At 41.7% G+C, this 24,172-nt stretch overlaps 1 long non-coding RNA gene across 2 annotated transcripts in view; it reads left to right on the top strand.

Annotated features, from left to right (window-relative positions):
* Positions 1–5,063: 5,063 nt before the first annotated feature.
* Positions 5,064–24,172, top strand: part of LOC133253972 (uncharacterized) — a 30,349-nt gene continuing 11,240 nt past the window's right edge. The window contains exon 1 of one of the 2 annotated variants that reach the window (XR_009738518.1): positions 5,064–8,970. This is a non-coding gene — a long non-coding RNA (uncharacterized LOC133253972). The remainder of the gene's footprint in view (positions 8,971–24,172) is intronic. The other variant, XR_009738519.1, reaches the window with a different exon arrangement.

Below are 24,172 nucleotides of genomic sequence, written 5' to 3'. Positions count from 1 at the left end.
AATGCTCAGACTACCACACAATTGCACTCATCTCACACGCTAGCAAAGTAATGCTTAAAATTCTCCAAGCCAGGTTTCAGCAACCGTTAAATTTCATGTGAACCGTGAAATTCCAGATGTTCAAGCTGGTTTTAGAAAAGGCACCTCTTTAGAAAAAGAGGAACCAGAGATCAAATTGCCAACATCCGCTGGATCATCAAAAAAGCAAGAGAGCTCCAGAAAAACATCTAGTTCTGCTTTTTTGACTATGCCTAAGACTTTGACTGTGTGGATCAGAACAAACTGTGGAAAATTCTTAAAGAGATGGGAATACCAGACCACCTGACCTGCCTCTTGAGAAATCTGTATGTAGGTTAGGAAGCAACAGTTAGAACTGGACATGGAACAACAGACTGGTTCCAAATCGGGAAAGGAGTACATCAGGCTGTATATTGTCACCCTGCTTATTTAACTTATATGGAGAGTACATCATGAGAAACACTGGGCTGGAAGAAGCACAAGCTGGAATCAAGATTGCCAGGAGAAATATCAATAACTTCAGATAGGCAGATGACACCACCCTTATGGCAGAAAGCGAAGAAGAACTAAAGAGCCTCTTGATGAAAGTTAAAGAGGAGAGTGAAAAAGTGGGCTTAAAGCTCAACATTCAGAAAACTAAGATCATGGCATCTGGTCCCATCACTTCATGGCAAATAGATGGGGAAACAGTGGAAACGGTGATAGACTTTTTTGGGGGGCTCCAGAATCACTGCAGACGGTGACTGCAGCCATGAAATTAAAAGATGTTTGCTCCTTGGAAGAAAAGTTATGGCCAACCTAGACAGCATATTAAAAAGCAGACACATTACTTTACCAAAAAAGGTCCATCTAGTCAAAGGTATGATTTTTCCATAGTCATGTATGGATGTGAGAGCTGGACCATAAAGAAAGCTGACCACCAAAGAATTGATGCTTTTGAACTGTGGTGTTGGAGAAGACTTTTGGGAGTCCCTTGGACTGCAAGGGGATCCAACCAGTCCATCCTAAATATTCATTGGAAGGACTGATGCTGAAGCTGAAACTCCAATATTTTGGCCACCTGATGTGAAAAACTGACTCAAATGAAAAGACCCTGATGCTGGGAAAGATTGAAGGCAGGAGGAGAAGGGGATGACAGAGGATGAGATGGTTGGATGGCATCACCGACTCGATGGACATGAGTTTGAGTAAACTCCAGGAGTTGGTGATGTACAGGGAGGCCTGGCATGCTCCAGTTTATGGGGTCGCAAAGAGCTGGACACGACTGAGTGACTGAACTGAACTGAACTGAGGCCTATTATTTCATATATAACAAACAGTATTAAAGATGTATATATTAGATCATTTCTCCTCATTAGTGAGAATTTGGATGTGTTTATGTTCCCCTGGTGGCTCAGAGGGTAAAGCATCTGCCTGCAATGTGGGAGACCTGGGTTCAATTCCTAGGTTGGGAAGATCCCCTGGAGAAGGAAATAGCAACCCACTCCAGTACCCTTGCCTGGAGAATCTCAAGGACAGAGGAGCCTGGTGGGGCTACAGTCCATGGGGTCGCACAGAGTCGGACACGACTGAGTGACTTCACTTTCACTTTCACTTTTCATGTTAAAACTACTGTAGAATTCCTGATAATTTCCCGGTGTCTGAAAATTGATGCCTATACCATATTTGGCCACTAGATGGAGCCGAACACTGGGAAATGCAGCCTCACCGTGTTTTGGTGGCCAAGAAAGTAGGTCAGTGAGTCAGGTTCTTTAATTCCACATGTAGGTGCCCTTTTCAAAGGGTGAATTTGGCCCCGGTTCACCAAACTCATATTAACACATATTAGCCTAACCATCGAGATGATTAATTAAGAGTAACTAGCAGAGCACCTGTGCCGGGCAGCTTATATAAGTATTTTTACTAGAAAATATGAAAAATTAAAAGGGAAAAAAATAACTGTCTTCTAAACATTACTGTCAAAGCATGAAGATTTTTAGAGATATAAATAACGATCTGCTTCTGTGTGCAGTAAAAAACTTACCTCTACTGTTTAATTATGCAGAACATTGTCTGCCTTTCCATCAGAGAATAATAAGCTTTCTCATGTGAACGGTGCCTTGCGCAAAATGTTTGGAGATTTTCTGATTTGAGTTAAACCTCAGGGTTCTGTGAGGCAGACATTTCATAGATGAGCAGACAAGCTCAGAGAGGTTCACTAACTTGTCCTAAATCTCACAGCCAAAAGCTAGAGAACCAGGCTGTGAAGTGGTGAGTGATGCTGGAACCACCAGCAGAGACAGAAACCTTTTTGTTCTTATCCATTCTCTGCCTCCCATGCCTATTAGAGCTGGAGGGAGAAAATCACCCTTAAAATCCTGATTTCTGTTTTTCCATTTGAAAAACGATGAGATGGTCCCTAAGTCAGTGTACCTTAAATTTAAATGTATTCAGTCTCTGGAGATCTTGTTAAAATGCAGATTCTGATACCATAGATATGAACTGGACCTGAGAGTGTTTCTAGCCAGCTCCCCCAGTGATAATCACACTGCTGACTGGAGGACCACGTTGTCCAATTTCGGGCAGCTAATAACTAATGTGTTGGCTTCCCAGGTGGCTCTAGTGGTAAAGAGCCTCCTTGCCAACACAGATATAAGATATAAGTAGATATAAGAGAAATGGGTTCGATCCATGGATTGGGAAGATCCCCTGGAGAAGGGAATGGCAGCCCACTTCAATATTCTAGCCTGGAGAATCCCATGGACAGAGGAGCCTGACGGGCTACAGTCCATAGGGTGGCAAAGAGTTGGACACAACTCTTTGTGTTGTGTTTGAAGTGACTTAGCAATGACTAACATCTGCAAGGGATGTGCCAACAGTAAGAAATGAGCAAGACATATATCTGCAATTTGGTAGCTATTTGAAAGGAACTCTATTGCCTGGTATTGATCTATATTTTATGTGTCTAGATTAGTTGGAGCCTAGCAGATCCTACTGAAGAAAGCAACTGTTATTCCAGTTATCAGCCAGAATTTCCTTATCATTTTTGGTTTTTATTGCTGATTGATAGCATACCTGGCATCTCAGATGGAGTCACCCCAGATTCCCTGCATGACATCTGATCTGAAGCCTGTGTTTTATATCTTTGCAATGCAAAACCGTAATCTCTACCTAATTACATGCTGGGACACAGGTAAACATCCTATTTCCTAAATAAATAACCTCAAGATTTTATACTCTCTCCATCCTGGAACATGCTTTAATCTCCACGTGCTAGGGGGTTAGTAAACCATAGCATGTACTTGAGACCCATTTGTCTAAGAGATTTTGCGTTTGTTCTATGCAGTGCTTTACGATTTATAAAAGCATTTTCACCTAACTCATTTGATCCTACAAAAATGTGGTGAATTAGATAGGGAAGTTACCATTTTCCCTATTGTGGAAGAAGAGACAAAGTCTCCAGAAAGATTGTGAGAGGCAGGAACACAGCCAGGGTCTCCTGACTAAACCCCAAGCGCCTTCCACTGCACGACATGGCTCTTCTACTCTACCTCATGTTCAATGTACGTGTGAATCTGTGACCAAGGAGTGAGTTGATGCTGTAGGTGAAAGAAAAGGAAATAAGACGGTGGGGTAAACTTGGCATCACTGTGTTAGAAGAAACTAGGATATAAGAGTAGAACGTTGAGGCAGGTAGATGGCTAGGAAAAAGCTGAAGCTTCTGGTGACCTATTTAAAAACTCCAGGCTTGATTTCTACAGACCCACAACTTTAAAGGTCAATGACTCTTTCTAGAATGAATATCTGAAATCAGACCCAGCAAAAGTCCACTCAAGCCTAATTCATTCATCCTATTCCAATGTCTACTGAATGCTGACTGCATGTGAGAAAATTTAGGAGATGCAAAGATGAAGACACATTCTTGGGCCATAAAAAGTTTCTTATTTAATGTGTCTGTTAGTCGCTCAGTCGTGTCCAACTCTACGTGACCCCATGGACTATAGCCAACCAGGCTCCTCTGTCCATGGAACTCACCAGGCAAGAACACTGGAGTTGGTTGCCATCTCCTTCTCCAGAGGATCTTCCTAACCCAGGGACTGAACCCAAGTCTCTCGCACTGCAGGTGGGTTCTTTACCATCTGAGCCATCAGGGAAGCTCAATAGAGGGGATTAATTATTTCAATTATTCATGGACTGACTCATTTCAAAATATGATGCTGCACCTTGCTACATGCCAAACACTATCCAAGGTGGAGAACAATGGCAATGAATAAGACAAACCCCTTGATGTTTTATTTTTCCATCTGAAAATGATGAGATGGTCCTTAAGGCAGTGCACCTTCAATTTAAATGCACTCAATTCCTGGAGATCTTGTTAAAAGGCAGTTTCTGATTTAATTGGTCTGGGGTGGGCCTGAGAGTCTGCATTTCTAACCAGTTCCCCTGGTGATGATCATGCTGCTGATTGGAGAACCACACTATTAAGTCTTCCCTGACCTCAAAGACTTCACTTGGCCAGTATTGTTGTTGTTGCTGTTGCTGTTGCTGTTCAGTCGCTCTGTCGTGGCCGACTCTTTGTGACCCCATGGACTGCAGCACGCCAGGCCTCCCTCTCCTTCACTATCTCCTGGAGTTTCCTCAGACCCATGTCCATCGAGTCGGTGATGCTATCCAACCATCTCATCCTCTGTCGTCCCCTTCTCCTCCTGCCCCCAATCTTTCCCAGCATCAGGGTCTTTTCCAGTGAGTCAGCTCTTTGCATCAGGTGGCCAAAGTTTTGGAGCTTCAGCTTCAGCATCAGTCCTTCCAATGAATATTCAGGGTTGATTTCCTGTAGGATAGACTGGTTGGATCTCTTTGCTGTTCAAGGGACTCTCAAGAGTCTTCTCCAACACCACAGTTAGACACATCAATTCTTGGGCACTCTGCCTTCTTTATGGTCCAACTCTCACATCCATATAGGATACCGAAAAAATCAGTATGATAAATGCCACAATGCAGGGTGACAGGGTCCCAAGTTTCCATAGAATCATAGAGAAGGGCATCTATTCCAATCTTGAAGAGTCAGGAGACGCTTTCAAAAGAGACATTTAAGCTGAGCCAAGCTGGAGTAGAGGGGAAAACATATGTACACAGTCCTAGAAGCAATGCTATATGATAGATACTTAATAGCCATCTCTCTAGGAGTAGGTGAGAAGGCCCGAATTTGTGGATTTTGCCAATTTCCTTGATATAAATACTCCCATGGCTGACTCGCAAACCAACAGGACATCACTGAACACATGATTGGGAGAAGATGCACACCAAACTCACAAGTGACCAAAAATCCCCTTCAGAGCATCACTGCCTAGAGGTTTTACCATGCTTCTAGGGAATTCCAAGCAGTCCTGTGGGGCAGGAACTCACTGTGGTGGGTGGGGAGAGCAGGCAGGGGAGAGGAGTGCAGGCAAAAAAGGGAGAGAAGCCTGGAAAGGACCACATGCCATTTTAAACAGTTTGAACTTCATCCGAAGGTAAATATGGAGCCACTGAACAGTTTTAAAAGGGAGTGACCTTGGTGAGAATAATACCTGTAGAGTGATGGAGCCTGACCACAGTGTTCTGGATGCAAATAAGAAGAGATGGAGCAGTCCTGGGAAGCGGAGGCATGGAGTCCAGACAGTATCTATACTTTCCTGCTAAGCAAACCAACCAAGGATGAAAGCAGAACTGTTGGGTAACTTGCAGCCCCAAATCCCTGATTCAGAGATTTTTTTTAACTTGAAAGAAAAAGTGATTGCCTTTAAAAGAATATGACAGGGAATTCCCTGGCAGTACAGTAGTTAGAACTCCATGCTTTCACCACTGAGTTAAATCCCTGGTTGGGGAACTAGGATTCCACAAGCCATTTGCTTGCTGAACTAAGATTCAACAAACAAATGAATACGGTAAAGAGCCAATAAAGAGAAGAGGGGACCGCTGATGGAGGAAGGTCTCTGAGAACAGGTAATAATGGGACCCCAAGTTCAGATGACCTAGTACAGGGTAGAGGAGTATAAGGACCATGAGATTAAGGACATGTGATTAATGCTAAAAAACAATCCAAAGTAGTGCTCGGAGGACTAGCCTCTCGTTCATTCTTCTCAATGCTGCCTCGCCAGCGCCTGGAACATGGTGAATGCTAGTTGCTCAGTCATGCCTGATTCTTTGCAGCTACATGGACTGTAGCCTGCCAGGCTCCTCTGTCCATGGAATTCTCCAGGCAAGATTACTGGAGTGGGTTGCCATTTCCTTCTCCAGGGGGAACATGGTAGATGCTCGGCAATTATTTGCCAAGTGAATTAATGCATGAACAGCTAAGAGGTACTACTGATGAGACCCACGCTTTGCGCCAGGTCTGTGAAAATGATGGTAATGTATATGCTCTTGAATTCTTACAACTGCTCTGAGAGGTGGATGATTCTCTCCACTTTACAGATGAGGAAAGAAAGGTGTAGAGAGATACAGACATGAAGGCGTTCAGGATACGCCACCCCAAAATATATTGCTTTGGTATGATGGTCATTTTGAGCTGAAGGAATTTGAGAAACAGTTCCTCTCTGAAAGGTTCTCTGACCTTCCCTTTTCTACCTAAAAAAAGAACAAAGTTTCCCAGGAGGAAGTTGCCCTCACTGTACCAGGAAGAGAACATCCTTGTCCCCAGAGATGGGGAGTCGATACTGAAATGTACAATCACTCTGTACAAACATACTGAAATAGCCCTTCTCTTCCACGAATTCCCCTCATGGGTCTCCTGGTCACTTCCCCACGACGCTCTGTTATCATTTTTGATAACAGAGCCCCAGCCCCTTTGTTATCATTTCTTTTCTAAAAGCTACAAAAGCTTCTTGCTGTGATCTCTTCTTTGGGTTGTCCTTCGCTTGTAAAATTTGATTAAAACGTGTACACTTTTCCCTCTATTACTATGTCTTATGTCAGTTTAATTCTTAGGCCCAGTTGTGGCCCCTAAGAGAATGGAGAATTTTTTCCTCCCCTACAGAAACTTGCCTGTAATCACACAGCTAATGAGTGGCAGATGTGTGATCTAATCCAGGTCAATCTGTTTAAAATTCCTGCTTTTCAACAATGATGATGATTTTAAATGTCTGGCTTTTACACATTCTCTCACGTTGCCATTTTACCGTATTCGCAAAGTACTGATGGCTGAACTCACCCCAGACCAACTGAACCAGAATCGCTGGATGTGAGACCCAGGTATCAGTATATTCTAAAAATATCTTCAGGTAATTCCAATGTGCAGAGAAAGTTGGAACCTACCTCATTAACTCATTTCCTAGTTTGAGGCTACAGATCTTTTCTAGATCTGCCATTTTATTTTGAAGGAAAATTTTTGCAAATACACCAAACAAAACATTTCACTTTATTTTCATCGAGTCAGTAAAGTACCAGGCCTACAGTAAGCATCCTGTCATTGGACAGTGTTCTCTAAAGCACTAATTTAATACCTTTATAGAGAAGTAGTAAATATTTGAAGTAAAAATTGAAAACACTTCAGAAAGAAAGAGGAAAACTTGTGCTACCTTACATCAGTAGAATAAGTATAAATAAGCTAATTACAGAGAGACAGAAGCTAGCACTTAAGCACGGAGCATGTGGCACCATAAATCCCAGCTCAACGCTCACTAATTTGTGAACTTCAGCAAGTTAACCTCTCTGTGCACCATTTCCCTCTCCTATACAGTGGAATTGCTGATAGTACCTACTTCCCGGGATTGTTAAGAGAAATGAAATGAGTTAATATGTGTAACCATGTGGAGCACGGGAGCATTTTGTGTCAGTCAGCGTTGTAATTGCCTATCTTTTCCTCCCAGAGTAAGAAAATTTTTGTCTGTTTTCTTCCCAGCCTGCTACATGCGGCCTTCCATCCATGCTTATTATTGTTATTTTAAAAATAAGATAATTATGTAAAATAACTGTCCAGCCTGTGTGTGAATGCCACTCAAAAATATTCACTGAATCTAAAACTAAAACTACAAAATTTACTCATAAAGCATGTTATGACATCATACTTTTGAGGAACTTGGTAAACCACTCTAAAATAAAGAAACTGATAGCTTCATTTAAAAAAATATGATTAGATAGTCAGGCCTTAAATTTTACATGTTATCATTCAAATAATATTGACCTTAGGTTAGAATAAAAATATGCAAAAATAAAAATGATTCAATATTAAAACTATAGAAGCACAGAGACTTTACCCTTTTTCTTAGCTTTGTTATTACATCATCATTTTATAGGCTACCTGTTTTTCCCTACCGATATTAACTTCTCAACAACAATTGAGAAGGAGAAAGAAAAGATAGGAAATATTCCAAATACTGAACTGCACTGAATAGTTTAATGTTGCCCTTTTAATAGCTGAAAATTTTTCGTGAAACAGCTCTGGCCACTCCACGACTTGTGAAACAAGTAATTTAGGAAGCTAGTGCTTTGTGAGCAATTCATAGCCCTTAAGGAAGTTGGAGCAATGAAATGTACACTGTGCCTATGAGTCATCCCTCAGATACTGGCATTTTTTTCAACAAGCCTCTGTAATGAGAAAAAAAATTATCATTTCACCCAAGCTTCTGAGGCCTGTTATCACTTTGTAGATTGAGTAACCCTTGGAGACAAGGCAATCTACTGGCCTGACAGCGTGGAAACAGCTTCCAGACCAATCAACTCCCTGGAAACTGTTATTGGACCAATCAACCACCTAGAAACAGTACCTGGACCAATCAGTGTTTTCTAAGGACTACTTCACCTAAAACCTGCCACTGCTGCCTTGCAAACCAAAGAAATAAAACTGTACCTAAATTATTTCTCTGCTGACCTCATGTGTCCTGGCCCCTTTGACAGCCTTTTTAACAGGCACCTGGAACTCTGCGCCCTTCAGTGGGATTTGTTCTGTACCGAATAATTTGTTTAGCCATGTCATATCCTTTGTGGAATAAGGTAAGGAATAAATACATTTAAGAATATATCATGTTGTACATTGTAGTGGTTTTGATGTTATTTTATGGGTGGTTTTTTTTGTTGTTGTTGTTCAAACTAGGTGGTTGTCAACCTTGGCTGCACCTTCCAATCACCTAAGGAGTTTTTAGAATCCTGATGCTCAGACCTCCCCCTACATCAGTTAAATCAGAATTTCTGTATCAGTATCTGTTAAAGTTTTGCAGATGATTCTCATGTGCATCTTAAATGGAAAACAACTGCTTAACTGGAGCTCAGCTAGATTAGAAGTTCTCCAAAGGCAAGACGATTTCTTATGTTTTGCTTTATTTCACCCCATGCAGCCTAGTGCAGTTTTTCTACCCAAACTAGGAAACTGGTTGATAGTAAAAACACAGGGAGTTATGGACAGGTATCTGGGATTTGAGGTAAGATCAGAATTATGTGATCCTCTGAGCACTGGAAGAAGTTTATAAGAGCTTGTTCTTCTGGGCTCAGATCTGTGTTTGAGGTCCAATTCTGTCACCACCCAACTCTCTGTCCTAAAGTAAGTTAATCATAAATAATAATAATAATAAAGTAAGTTAATCATAAAATTAGGAAATAAAAGTATCTATTTGAAAAGGTGTCATAAGGGTTATACTAGATAATGTAAGGAAAGCACTTAGCCTGACCTTTGGTACATGCTCCAGAAATATCAAACTAAGAATAAAAACAAAATGATTGCTATGACCCACTTGCAAGAGTAATCCTTCCTAAAAGATGATGCATGCCATTCATGGGTAAGTTGAGAAAATAACTGCAGGAACAGTGTTCTAAATGTATCTGCAGGCCTGTTATTTAACTAAACAGAAATGTAATCTGATCACCCCTCCTGTCACCTGAACATTTCAGGTGACATTATAGTAATGGAAGTGCCATTGCCTGCACAGACTATAAAAAGAGAAAACACTATAGAGATAGAAGAAAAGAAAGAAAAAAAGAGGGAGAGTTTATGGTGCGTGTCTAGCACTGTATGGGAGAAAGAACATACCTTCCATAGTGAAAGCAATTTTGACCCCAGCTCTGGGAGACTTTCCTGGATTATTAAAATAAAGTTAAGTGTGCAGTTACTCCAGCTACAGCTTGATTCTCTAGAATCAATGGGCCCTTTTGGAGGAATTCCCTGAAGAGTATCAGGCCTTATTTAATTACACAGCCTGATGAATGTGAGTGTGATAATCATAGAGAAGCCCCATCTTTTGTCCTCAAGAAACCCCTCTTAAAGTGTAGGAAAAGAAAAAATTTTCAAAACTTAATCACATTTACATGCTTCCCAGGTGGCGCTAGTGGTAAAGAATGCGCCTACCAATGCAGCAGATTTGAAACGTTAGTTCCATCCCTGGGTTGAGAAGATTCCTGGAGGAGGGCATGACAACCCACTCCAGTATTCTTGCCTGGAGAATCTCATGGACAGAGGAGCCTGGTGGGCTACAGTCCGTAGGGTAGCAGAGAGTCAAACACAACTGAAGCGACTTAGCACCCACAATCACATTTACATTCCAGCTTGTTAGGGCAGGAACTTCTCCTTTTGATTAACCTCTGTTAGTCACAATAATAATGCCACCTCCCATGTACATGAAGGATGTGATTCTTCCAGTATCTAAAAGAAGTCTTCAGCTATTGGCTTATGAGATTTCATTTTTGCAGAGATATAGCCTTTGCCCCTCCATCCAGCTAGGAGTTTCACAAATATATATCATTGGTCATGAGTGAAAGTGGAAATTTCTCCTGCTACTACGAATATACAGGGAGGGATTAAATTTGCTGTAAAAACAGAAGGCCATTTTTATGATATCATCCAGGAAGTAAAGCATTATTTAATGAATTAGAAACTATTTTCTAAACTATGCCCTTGTGTCTTCAATGTTATTGCAGCCCCTTAACAAGTTTTTCATAATAAATAATACTCATGTGGCTTGAGAAAGCTAATATAGCAGTACAGATGCATAATTTATTTCCCAAGACATGGATAACACAGGCTCAAAATTGTAATTTGTCACACATACATACTACGAATGTGATTATATACAATGACAGTTTTTTTCATACATTATCTAGTTCTTCCAGTCACATGTGTTATTAACATGATCGTCATTTTTCCCACTGGATTCCTTTGACACCTTTTTTGAAAACCAATCAACTGTAAAAATGTCAGTCTACTTCTGGATTCTATTCTGTTCCATTGATCTATTTACACCAACATCAATCTGTCTTGATGACTGTAACTTTTTAGTAATTCTTGAAATCAGGAAATTCTGACAATTTGACAAGTTTGACAAAGTTCTCATACTTTATCCTCTTTAAAGCTCATTTTCTCTGTCCTTTGAAATTTCACAAAAAATTTACAAATCAGCTTGTAAATTTCTTTTTAAATGACCCTGCCATGATTCTGATTTGGATGGTTTTTACTCTAGATTAGTTTATGAATGATTGACATCATGATAATATGAAGGCTTCTAATCATGAGCAGTTCCCAATTTCTACTCTATTTAGATTTTAATTTCTCTTATAATACTTGTATTTTTCAGTATAGATGTTTGCACATTTTTTTGTTAAATTTGTTCATTCTTAAGTATTTTGTTGTGCTGCTTTCATAAATAGTATTTCTTTTTAAATTTCACATATGGCCCGGTAGCATAAAAAGTATCTTGGTGAATATCTGATATGCACTTGTAAAGAATGTGTACTCTGCAATTTTTGGATCATCTAAATATGTCAGTTAGGTCAAGTTGGTAAGAATGCTGTTCAAATTTCGTATATCCTCACTGATATTTTTGTCTATTAATTCTATCACATACTGAAAGAGAAGTATTAAAACCTCCAAGTATGACGGCAGATCAATTTCTGTCTTGTCAATTTTTGCTTTTGTATACTTTGATGCTCTGCTGGTAAGTGATCACACAGTTTGATCTGTTATGTTTTCTTGATTGATTGACCTTTTATTGTTACAGTATCATTCTTGGTTCCTGAAAATACTCTTTGTCTTTAAATTTACTTCGCCTGATATGTGGAAATACAGAAATACTAGCTTTCTGATGCTTAGTGTTTGCATGCTATAGAGAAACAGCTTAAAAATTAAAGAGGTTAGAAATTAAAGAAGGTTAAAAATACAAATCTATGTATGTCTCTGTATTTAAGTGTATCTCCTATAAACAGAATATAGTTGGGCCCTGCTTTTTATCCAGGCTGACAATCTTTATCTTTTAATTGGAAAGTTCAGTCCTTCAAAGTTGATGTATTTATGTTATAGGTGGGGCTTCCCAGGTGGCAGTACTGGTAAAGAACCCGTCTTCCAATGCATGAGACATAAGAGACATGGATTTGATCCCTGGGTTGGGAAGATCCTCTGGAGGAGGGCATGGCAACCCACTCCAGTATTCTTGCCTGGAGAATGCCATGGACAGAGGAGCCTGGTGGGCTACAGTCCATAGGGTCACACAGAGCCAGACATGACTGAAGCATCTTAGCACATATGCATGCACACGTTATAGGCAGATTTCAGTCTCCTGTTTTGCTATTTGTTTTGAATTTGGTCTTCTTTTGGGTTGAGGTTTTTTGGTTTGGGTTTTGTATGTATGTGTGTGTGTGTTATTGTTGTTTATTTTTGTGTACTAGCTTATCCCCTCTATTGGCTTTTTAGCTTTTTGTTTTTTTGGCCGCATAGCTTGCATGATCTTAGCTCCCCAACCAGGGATCAAACCTGTACCCTTCACAGTGAAAGTACCAAGTCCTAACTACTGGACTGCCCAGGAATTCCCCTTTAGGTAATATTTTTAAAGTGATGACTAGAGATTACAATATACATCCTTAATTTATCAAAATCTATCTTGAATTGATACTATGCCACTTCATATATACTATAAAAGCCTTGAACAGTATATGATAATTTTTGGTAAAAGTTGTACCTTTTTTGAAACTTCAAATTTTCATATACATGTTTATCAACACCCATCAAATGGAATACTTAAGATGTTTGTATATAAAGAACCATGAACAAATATTAAACTCTAGAAAATGGTATGCATACTGAAGTGTCCAGGGATGAACTTGACTGATGTCTCTAACTGCTTTAATATGCATCAAAAAATTAGGTGGATTGATGGATGGTGAGAGGAATGGCTAGATGGATAGATATGTGACAAAGTAAAGCTAAGAAATATAGGCAGTTCTTTCCATTTTTCTCCTTGTTTGAAAACTTTTATAATGAAATGTTGGATTAAAAAGCCAATCTTCTAATATGGCATAAAAATTAAATTTTAATCTATTTTGCAACAACAATTAATTACATAATGAAACCTTAAAGGCAAAAGAATTATACATATAAAGTCTTCTGGTGATAGCCTTCCACACTAGCCCAGTGATTCCTTGACTTTAGTTTTATTTTTTAATTAAAAAATTTTAAATTGTATTTATTATTATTATAATTATTATTATTATTTGACCACACCATGTGGCTTGCAGAATCTTAGTTCCCTGACCAGGAATAGAAACCAGGCCCACGGCAGTGAAACCACTGAGTCCTAACCACTGGACAGCCAGGGAAGTCCCTCCTTGACCTATTAATTTCTGACCTAGCCTGAGTCCTAAATTCACCACACTGTTGCAAGGCTACAGAAGATCTCACACTTGCCTACCCTGCAGTCTCACATACAGCCCTCTTTTCACTCTGCACACCAAACACAGGAAACTTTCAGCTCCCAGAATGCCCTGGGGTTGATCTTGCCGAGGCCCCAAAGCCTCCATTCTGTTTCCTTGCCTGGATGCTGCCCACCCCTCCAACCCTCTCCTTGTTTTGGAAACGTCATGCTCACCGTTTGGATTTCAACACAAATGTCATTTCTGTTGAAATGAAGCAGAAGTAATCCCTCCTCTCCCAAAGTAGGTGGGGTTCCTGTTCTGGAGGAACTGAGGGAAAGCACCTCCCAGGGCCGGAATTTCTCTGAAGCCCTCAAGAATCACTGAATTTCCTTCTCAAAGAAGGCAGGCTGTGACCTTCGTAAGTTGTCCTTAGGCAAGGCATTCCCCTTCCTCATTATGTAGGAGTGTGTGTAACACCTAACAATTCCCGATTAAAAGCCTGTTTGGGTTTAAAAACCATGCTTGCTTGCTTTTCAGCCAGAGATCTGAAGCAGTGCCTTTATAACAGCAGTGACAAACCGGAGTGACCAGGAACAGAGAACCCGTGAAAACCGTGGCTTGCTTTCTACTGTGGGAGGCCCTGAGTTGCCTGTCTTGTTAGACAGAGCCAGACTTGATTCTGAAAAGAGAAGGGAAGCAGCTCCAAATTTAACAAAGCCCAGAGCAGCCTTCAGCTCCATAGCTCCCTGAGGTTCTCTTTGTAAAACCAACCCCATCCTTCCCTCCATGTTTTTGCATCAGCATCTAAGCTCCATGAAGGCAGAACCATCATCTGTCTTGCTCCCTGTGGTATACCTCAGCAGGTAGCGCAGAATAAGACTTTCTTAAATGCTAGGTGAAAAAAAAAAAAAACAAAAAAACAAGGAATCCCTGTCTCTCTTCTTCATTATAAAACCATTCTGTATCTTAATCATGGGCTTCCCGGATAGCTCAGCTGGTAAAGAATCTGCCTGCAGTGCAGGCGATCCCAGTTCAATTCCTGGGTTGGGAAGATCCCCTGAAGAAGCAATAGGCCACCCACTCCAGCATTCTCGGGCTTCCCTGGTGACTCAGATGGTCAAGAATCTGCCTACAATGCAGGAGACCTGAGTTCCAGCCCTGGGTTGAGAAAATCCCCTGGAGGAGGGCATGGCAAACCACTCCAGTAATCTTGCCTGGAGAATGCCATGGACAGAAGAGCCTAGTGGATGGACTACAGTGGCAAAGTAATGCTCAAAATTCTCCAAGCCAGGCTTCAATGGTATGTGAACTGAGACATTCCAGATGTTCAAGCTGGATTTAGAAAAGGCAAAGGAACCAGAGATCAAATTGCCAACATCTGCTAGATCATAGAAAAAGCAAGAGAGTTCCAGAAAAACATCTATTTCTGCTTTATTGACTATGCCAAAGCCTTTGACTGTGTGGATCACAACAAACTGTGTAAAATTCTTCAAGAGATGGGAATACTAGACCATCTTACCTGCCTCCTGAGAAACCTGTATGCAGGTCAAGAAGCAACAGTTAGAACCGGACATGGAACAATGGACTGGTTCCAAATTGGGAAAGGAGTATGTCAAGGCTGTATATTGTCACCCTGCTTATTATATGCAGAGCACATCATGTGAAATGCAAGGCTAGATGAAACGCAAGCTGGAATCAAGATTGCCAGGAGAAATATCAGTAACCTCAGATATACAGATGACACCACACTTATGGCAGAAAGTGAAGAGGAACTAAAAAGGCTCTTGATGAAAAAAAAGGAGAGTGAAAAGACTGGCTTAAAACTCAACATTCGAAAAACGAAGATCATGGCATCTGGCCCCATTACTTTATGGCAAATAGATGGGGAAACAATGGAAACAGTGAGAGACTATTTTCTTAGGCTCCAAAATCACCGCACGTGGTGACCGCAGCCGTGAAATTAAAAGATACTCTCTCCTTGGAAGAGAAGTTATGACCAACCAAGACAGCATATTAAAAGCAGAAATATTACTTTGCTGGCAAAGGTCTGTCTAGTCAAAGCTATGGTTTTTCCAATAATTATGTATAGATGTGAGAGTTGGACCATAAAGAAAGCTGAGTGCAGAATTGATGCTTTTGAACTGTGGTATTGGAGAAGACTCTTGAGAGTCCCCTGGACTGCAAGAAGATCAAACCAGTCAATCCTAAAGGAAAGTCCTTAATATTCACTGGAAGGACTGATACTGAAGCTGAAACTCCAATACTTTGGCCACCTGATGCGAAGAACTGACTCATTTGAAAAGACCCTGATGCTGGGAAAGACTGAAGGCAGGAGAAGGGGACAACAGAGGATGAGATGGTTGGATGGCATCACTGACTTGATGGACATGAGTTTGAGCAGGCTTTGGGAGTTGGTGATGGCCAGGGAAGTCTGGTGTACTGCAGTCCATGGGGTCACAAAGAGTCAGACACGACTGAGCGACTGTCATTACGTTATCTTAAGCCTGACTGCCACAGTATGCATTCTGTGCTGCATTCATTCATTCATTCTTTCCTTTAATCATTTATTCAACTGACATTTATACATCTGCTAAATATTGAGTGAGCAAGTATTACTATTACAGATTCCTTACCCTTAAGAAGCTCATACTCCATAAGAAGTCCAGAGACTAGCAAGGAAACCACCACCATCTCATGTGGCAGTGCCACATGCGGGCATGAAGGGGATAGACGACAGACAGGAGGGTAAAACAGCAATGAGGAACTCTCCCCTATCAAATTAGCAAACATAAAAATAAAAGAGTAATAGTCCGTCCCTCCTTGTTCCTTTCTAACAGAAGCCCCAGTTTTTCTTTGGGTGTTCCTGCCTCATACATGCAGTCAGGTGACTCAAGAGAAGCTGACTTTATCCCAGAATCCGAAGGCAGATTCCTAATAAACACAGTGGCCGTCCATTCAGTGGGTGGCCAGTAATTGGCTCAAGAACCCAGGCTTAAGGTTAGAGTTAGATTCCCCCAGCAACTATTCTATGTCCAGGGAAAAGCACATGATCTACAAGTGCTTTGAAGTTTGACCCAGTCAGACCTAAAAGTGGAATTTATTCCATCATCAGGGTAGCATTTCACCCCTTCACAAGCCAGGAAGAGGCTATCTCAGCTTTGATGTGAGGGGGCCCTGAGGACAATGTCAGCCCATGGCGGGAGTGTGGAGCAACTGCAGATAGGAGAGAACTACAGAAAAATAGAGTAGAAACTCAAATTATAGCCTGCCTGAAGCCTGCCCTACTTCTGTGGCTCTTGTTACAGCAGTGATTAGGATGCATTCCTTATTGTTCAGGACATTCTGAGATAGTTGTTAACTTGGATCCAAAAGTATTCTAACTGAAAAAGCAAAGGTATTGTGAAACTGTGTAATAATACAGGGAAGCGTTTACACTAATACTACCAGCGCCCCCACCAAAAGTAGACTACCCAGTGATGCACACATAGTGATTATGTATGCATCACATAATCGCTAATCATAAACTATCATATCACATAATCATAAAATAAGCAATATTTTAAAATCTACAAGTATAGTTATGAAAGTACTTAAAATAGGATAAAAATAGTTTTTTAAAAAATAACCATGATTGTATTTGGATAGGTGTTAGTCACTCAGTCGTGTCCGACTCTTTGAGACCCTATGGATTGTACCCCACCAGGCTCCTCTGTCCATGGGATTCTCCAGGCAAGAATACTGGCGTGGGTTGCCATGCCCTTCTCCAGAGGATCTTCCCAACCCAGGGATGGAACCCAGGTCTCCCGCATTGCAGGCGGATTCTTTACCATCTGAGCCACCAGGGATAGATGTACTATTGAGGAATAATTTTTAGCTCTCACAACTTTGTATAATAAATATATGTTACTGTTATGGTGAAAAATGTTTGAAGATTTAGTGGAAACATAAAGGAATGGATGCCTAATATCTGGAGTAGTCAGAGCAGGCTTTACAAGGAAGTAAGGCAAACTGATGCTGTCAGGAAAAGTAATTCACCAGAGGCAATTCTAGGTCACACTCACTTTTTTTGTTAGATTTGGGCAAAGAAATGAACTCTTACCAGCCTCATTTTATTTTTTTGGCGTCACAGCATGCAGGCTCTTAGTTCTCCATGCGTGCTAGGTTGATTCAATTGTGTTGGATTCTGTCACCCTATGGACTGTAGCCCACCAGGCTCCTCTGTCCATGGGAATTCTCCAGGCAAGAATACTGGAGTTGGCTGCCATGCCCTCCTCCAGGGGATGTTCCCAACCCAGGGATCGAACCCGCATCTCAAGTCTCCTGCATTGGCAGATGGATTCTTTACCACTATGGCCACCTGGAAAGCCCCCTTAGTTCTCTGACCAGGGATCAAACCTGCATTCCCTGCATTTGAAGCACAGAGTCTTAACCAATGGACTGCCAGGAAGTCCCTCAGGGTCCTCATTTTAAACTACGGATAATATGACCTACCTCACAGAGTTTTAGTTGGAGATGATGTTGATAATGACTAATGTTATGTCAGAGGCAGAGTCATGAATGTGCACAGCTGGTTCAGAAAGATTCGAATATTTTAGTATGTTTGGAACACAGGGACCGTGTCAGACCTGGAGCAGTAGCCAGTTTAAGAAGGGCCTTGTGTGTCCTTTGGGAGATAAAGCTTCCAGTAACCTGAAGCCCTATCCCATTTGGGAAAGTCAGATTCAGATGTCACTGGAAATTGTTCTAGGATTCCACCTGGGCCCACTGTGGTTGCTTAGGAATGTACTGAGCCTGCTACACACCATCTATATTACAACCTGAGAAAAGGCAGAAGTGCATATCCTCCCCAGGGCAGGGTGCTTCCTACCATGAGAAAGTTAATTCATAGTTTGCAGAAGGAGGCTGGCAGGAACACAGAAGAGCTATCAGCTTCTGAGACCAGCTGGCCATCCTGAAAGGGACTGGGATGGTCTCTCCTCAAAAAGGATGCTGGCCCAGTGGCCTCATCAGTATGCAAACGTGCTAAGTCACTTCAGTCATGCCAGACTCTTTGCAATCCCATGGACTGCAGCCCTCCAGGCTCCTCTATCCAGAGGATTCTCTAGGTTGGTTGCCATGCCCTCCTGCAGAGGATCTTATGTGTCCTGCATTGGCAGGCAGGTTCTTTACCACCAGTGCCACCTGGGAAGACCATGGCAGCATCATTTTAGGGTGTGTTTATGGGAACTTGAGGACAAGGAAAGCTTTGGCTTTCCTTTGGGGAGGATGCTGCCAAGTCTTGCTTTTTTTGTTGTTGTTGTTTTTATTTTTTTAATTGAAGTATAGTTGATTTACAATGTCATATTAGTTTCAGGCATATAGCACAGTGATTCATATAAATATATTCTTTTTCAGATTCTTTTCCCTTATATACTATTACAAAATATTGAGTAGAGTTCCCTTTACTATACAGTAGGTCCTTGTTGGTTATCTATTTTATATATGGCAGTGTGTATATGTTAATCCCAAACTCCTGCTTTATCTCTCCTCCCACCCAAGTTTTGTTAAGCACAACATTTACCAGATTGGAAATCATACCTTTTGCCTGTGGTATTTAGAGCATCTTTTCATCACCTCCATCACCCTTCCAGCAATCACGTTACTTGTCAAGGAATTTGCTTGTCTCCTGTAGGCCAGTGGTTCTTCCCTCTTGTGGAGTCACAGACCTTTTCAAGACTGTTACGAGGGCTATATATGCTCTCCCAAGGAACGGACATAGTCATGTCAGTTATCTGCACATCTTCCAAGGGTTCCTGGCCCCTTATCTGCTTAATATCTGTGGACCATGAGTTAAGGACCTTAGCAGCAGAGAATGGTGAGTCCTTGAAGGGTGTTATGAAAGGGAGTGGCCAATCACCCCAGCAGTGGGGTGAATCCAGAAATGGATTCAGAGGTGGAGGGAGTGAAGGCGGTGCTAGTGGTAAAGAACTCACCTGCCAGTGTAGGAGACATAAGAGATGTGGGTTCAGTCCCTAGTTGGGAAGATCCCCTGGAGGAGGACATGGCAACCCACTCCAGTATTCTTGCCCGGAGAATCCCATGGACAGAAGAGTCTGGCAGGCTACAGTCCACAGGGTCACAAAGAGTCTGACATGATTGAACTGACTTAGCCCTCACTCACAGAGTGAAGAGACCGAAGGCAGGAAAACCACTTATGAGGCCACCACAAAATTCCACAGGCCTGAACTAGAGCAAAGTCAACAGCAAAAGAGAGAAGATGGCAGCACGGTCTTTGTCATGAGATCTGTGGAGGCTGATGGAGCACTTGAGCGAGAGGATGGGTTAGGGGAATCCTGGACATGACAGGAGCGACTTAGCAGCAGCAGCAGCAGCAGCAGCATATACCTTCAGTCACCATGGCTGAAACTTTGTAATTCCAGGAGAGTCAGTTCTAAGCTGCTTAACGTTTAGGCCTTCTTATGCCCTTTCCCCACAAACACAGCAACCCAGATGTCCAATCTGGCAGAGGTTTATGATCTATAACACTTTTTTAAATATGAAAATAACAGAGTAAATTTACTGAAAGTTCTGGTCCTTTGGAAGTATACTCCATGATAAATCTCCTGTCTCAACTTTCTTTTCTTTTTTTCTATTTTAGAAGCTCAGTCGAGTCCTACTCTTTATAACCATGGACTATACAGTCCATGGAATTTTCCAGGCCAGAACACTGGAGCAGGTAGCCTTTGCCTTCTCCAGGGGATCTTCCCAACCCAGGGATCGAACCCAGGTCTCAACTTTAAACAATAAAAATACAAACAACTTCTCAGAAAGCATTATTCTATATTCTAACAGAACTCTATCTTTTGGATAATGTTAGTTGAAGTAGCCACCTAGAAACAATCAATTTTCAAAAGAACATAGAGTACTTCTCCAGAGATTTATTACTGATATGAATTTCCTTTTTTAACTTAATGACTCACCAGCAAAATCCTTTAGAATTGGAAGGCTCTGTACTTGGTGAGTGTGCCGATGTTAGTCCCTGATTTATACCCCTGAGTATAATTTGGAAGAAACTGCTGTGTAAATCTGAATACTGTAAACCTGTAAACCATGAGTCTTTTTTAATCTAGTTTCCCAATTAATAGTGGGTAACGCTTGAGAGTAGAATCATGAATGGAGTGGAAGAGAGGAATATGGAATCTTTGCTGTGCTAAACTTATATGTAAAAACTTCTACTGAACCTACATTCAGAGGATCAGTGGCAGATTCAGCACAAATAAAAGCAGAGAACCAGGCCCTGGGATGGGGCAGACTGAGGTGGTTGACCATGATTACAAGGACTGATGTCTTGAAGTTGGATAAATAATCCTTTGTTGTTGGTTAGTCACTCAGTCATGTCCAACTCTTTGAGACCCCATGGACTGTAGCCCACCAGGCTCCTCTGTCCATGGAATTTCCAAGGCAAGAAAACTGCAGCAGATTGCTTGTTCCTTCCCCAGGGTGGGGGATGGGGTGGTCAATAATCCTGAAATTATCAAAGGGAAGGAACACCAAAAAAAAAGTCATTCTTGTAAATGCATCACTACAAAATATGCTGAGTATCATGAAAGCCATGTGCATGGTACTCTGATAATGTCTAACTGGGGATTGACTTGGTCTAGGAAAGTTGGAGAAATTTTCTTTTCCTTTTTTGGAGGCATTTTCTCCAGATGACTCAGTTATCCGTTGCTACACAACTAGCTACCCCAAAATGTAATGACTAAAAGCAACCATCTTGAAGAAGAGGAGCCTTTTATTCTACTTGCTCATAACTTCCTGATTTGGGTGGAGCTAGTTCGTTGCCCTGCTGGTCTTTTCAGGGGTCACTCATGCAGCTGCATGCAGCTGGCACGTAGGCTGGGACACAGCTAGGGTTCTCAGGAGAAGCCTCTCCATTTGGTCTCTCCAGCAGGGGAATCAGACCTTTGTTATAATTGCCCAAGTCTTCCAAGAGCACAAAAGTAGAAGTTTCCAGCTTTTCTTAAGAGTTAGCCTCGGGACTGGCACAGCCCCATTTGGTGCTGAATTCTGTTGTTTACAGCAGTCACAGCACCAAGCCAGAGTCAAGGGGGAAGAGCCTACAAAAGGACATGAATATCAGAAGGTATAATTCATCAGGACCCACGTTGAAGCAAACTACCAGAATGACACCAGTCAGGGATCTGAAAGATGAGTAGGAGCTAAATGGGCAAAGAGGGTGGAAGACTGTTCCAGGCAGGGGCAATGGTACCTGCAAAGCAATTGCAGCAGAAGAGCAAAGGGGCTTCTAAGTGACTGAAAGAAAACCAGTGAAGCTGGAGTACAGAAAGCCAGGGGAGGAGGCTTACAGGCAGCAAAGGCCAAACCACACCGTGCTATTGTATATTTCTTAGCTATCTTCCATGTGCAAGTGGTAAAATTCCAAGAGAAACTGGCTTAAGCAAAAATAAAGAAATCAATAGAAAAAGAGAGGGGGAGAGAGAGAGAACTTATGAGTTCATGGTCCTGAAAATTTACTAGTTCATGGTCCTGAAAAGGCCAGGGCACAGTTCACTTCAAGTGTGGCTGTATCGGGACTTTCCTGGTGGTCCAGGGGCTGAGACTCCCCCTTCCCAATGCAGGGGGCCTGGATTAGATCCCTGGTCATGGAACTAGATCCCATATTCCACAACTAAGTCATGGTGCAGTCAAATAAATAAATTAGTTTTAATAAGTATGGCCATTATCTGTTGAGGCAATCTGAGAATGAGTTGGAAAAGAATTTCCAGACACAGAGCATTTCAGAAGGGAGCGAATTTATTAAGAACAAAGAGCAGAGATAAAGTGGGCACTGCAAGCACAGGCAGGCTGACCTCCTGACAGGCCAGGAAAAGTTGACACTTTTCATGGGTTAGTAGCCAATTTTTAGAACTTCAAGATGAAGGAAATTCCTGCTAGAAGGTTGGCGTTAGGTGGTTGGTTAGGGCACTATAGGATGACTACGGAGGTGGACATATTTGCCTAATATGGGTCAGGAAGCCTGCTTGTGATGACCAGGGGTCCTTTTGGCAAGGTTACAAAGGGGCTGTGTCAGCTTTTGAGGTGACCTTGGTTCTGGGTTCTGCTTTTGTGGGCTTGGTAAAGGCCTCACACAGCAGAATCCAGGGCTGAGATGATATGGCCGGGATTTGTCTACCTCCGTCTCTTAGCTCTGCCTTCCTCTTGGTTGCCTTTGCTCTCAGCTTCTGAAGCTCTAGTTTGACATCCTCCCAGATTAAATTCTATAGAAAAGAGAGCTCTTTTCTCTCTGATTAAATATTCAATGGTCCAGGATGGTATTGGAATCAGTTTGGGGCCCAATAGGAATCAGATGGCACACTCTAATTAGGATAATTTAGAAAGAATTCATTTATAAGAGGACCATCTCAGTGAGTACTGTGCTGGAGCTGGCTCATAACAGTTTATAAAAGCCACCTCTTAGCATTGCCTCCCAACTCTGTGTTCAGTGAGTTCACACTGGTAGCTTGAGATGGGCCATGACAGGAATATTTACACCAGAGCAAGTGGCAGGTGCTACAAGTTAAGTCTCTCCCACACCCCTCAGCCCCAGCTATCTACCAGCATATCACCAGCCTATTTTGAAAATGTGGGAGAGATATAGGGATCCTGCAAGGACCCAGGGCTAACAGCAGTAAAGTTCCAAAAGAGCAGGAGGAGAGGGAGGTTACCAGAATCCAAGAGAGAGGAGCTGTGACACCAGCAGTCTGAAGGGGTATCACAGGAAGGGAGCTGGAGAATAAATAGCCTAACCTTATTTTCTGCACCAAAGACTTAGTAATATTGTTTTATAGATTTTAGAAAGAAAAAACTTGAAATGGACTAATCAGTGTTCAATCAATTCATACTAATAGAATGTAGAGTATTTAGCTGCCAATTTATTTGCCTGATATAAAAAAGTACAGTGCATCCTTGCCTTGCTGGAAACTCCTGTGGCCTGACGGTTTAGGAGCCAATCCTGTTCTTGTCATGGACTTCCTCCTCCCATTGGTTTCAAATTCACTTCTACAGAGAACCTGAAGAACTGCCAATGATATGGGAATTTAGTATACAACAAAATGGTGTTTAAAACATTAGAGAGAAGATAAAGTGAAAGTGTCAGTCGCTCAGTCATGTCCGACTCTCTGTGACCCCATGAACTGTAGCCCGCCAGGCTCCTGTATCCATGGGATTCTCCAGGCAAGAATACTGCAGTGGGTTGCCGTTCCCTTCTCCAGGGAATCTTCCTGACCTGATCGAATGGGTCTCCGGCATTGCAGGCAAATTCTTTACCATCTGAGCCACCAGGGAAGAGAAAAGATAAAGTATTTAATAAATAGTATTGAGACAATTGTCTAGTCATTTGGAAAATAAAATCAGATCCCTACCTTATACTAAAATCATATGTTAAATGACCTCACAACAATCTGTACAATGATTCTCCCTTTTCTGTGGTCCTTATTCTCTCTATAGTTTCCTTTTGTGACTTTTTGCACCAGATAACTTTGTGTAAGTTATATTAAAAAGATTAAAATGTGTATGAGAATATAAATCATTCCCTTACGGTAAATAG

This window comes from Bos javanicus, chromosome 9, assembly GCF_032452875.1.
Source record: "Bos javanicus breed banteng chromosome 9, ARS-OSU_banteng_1.0, whole genome shotgun sequence".
NCBI classification, from domain to species: Eukaryota; Metazoa; Chordata; class Mammalia; order Artiodactyla; family Bovidae; genus Bos; species Bos javanicus.
This window is presented reverse-complemented; position numbering and strand designations above follow the sequence as displayed.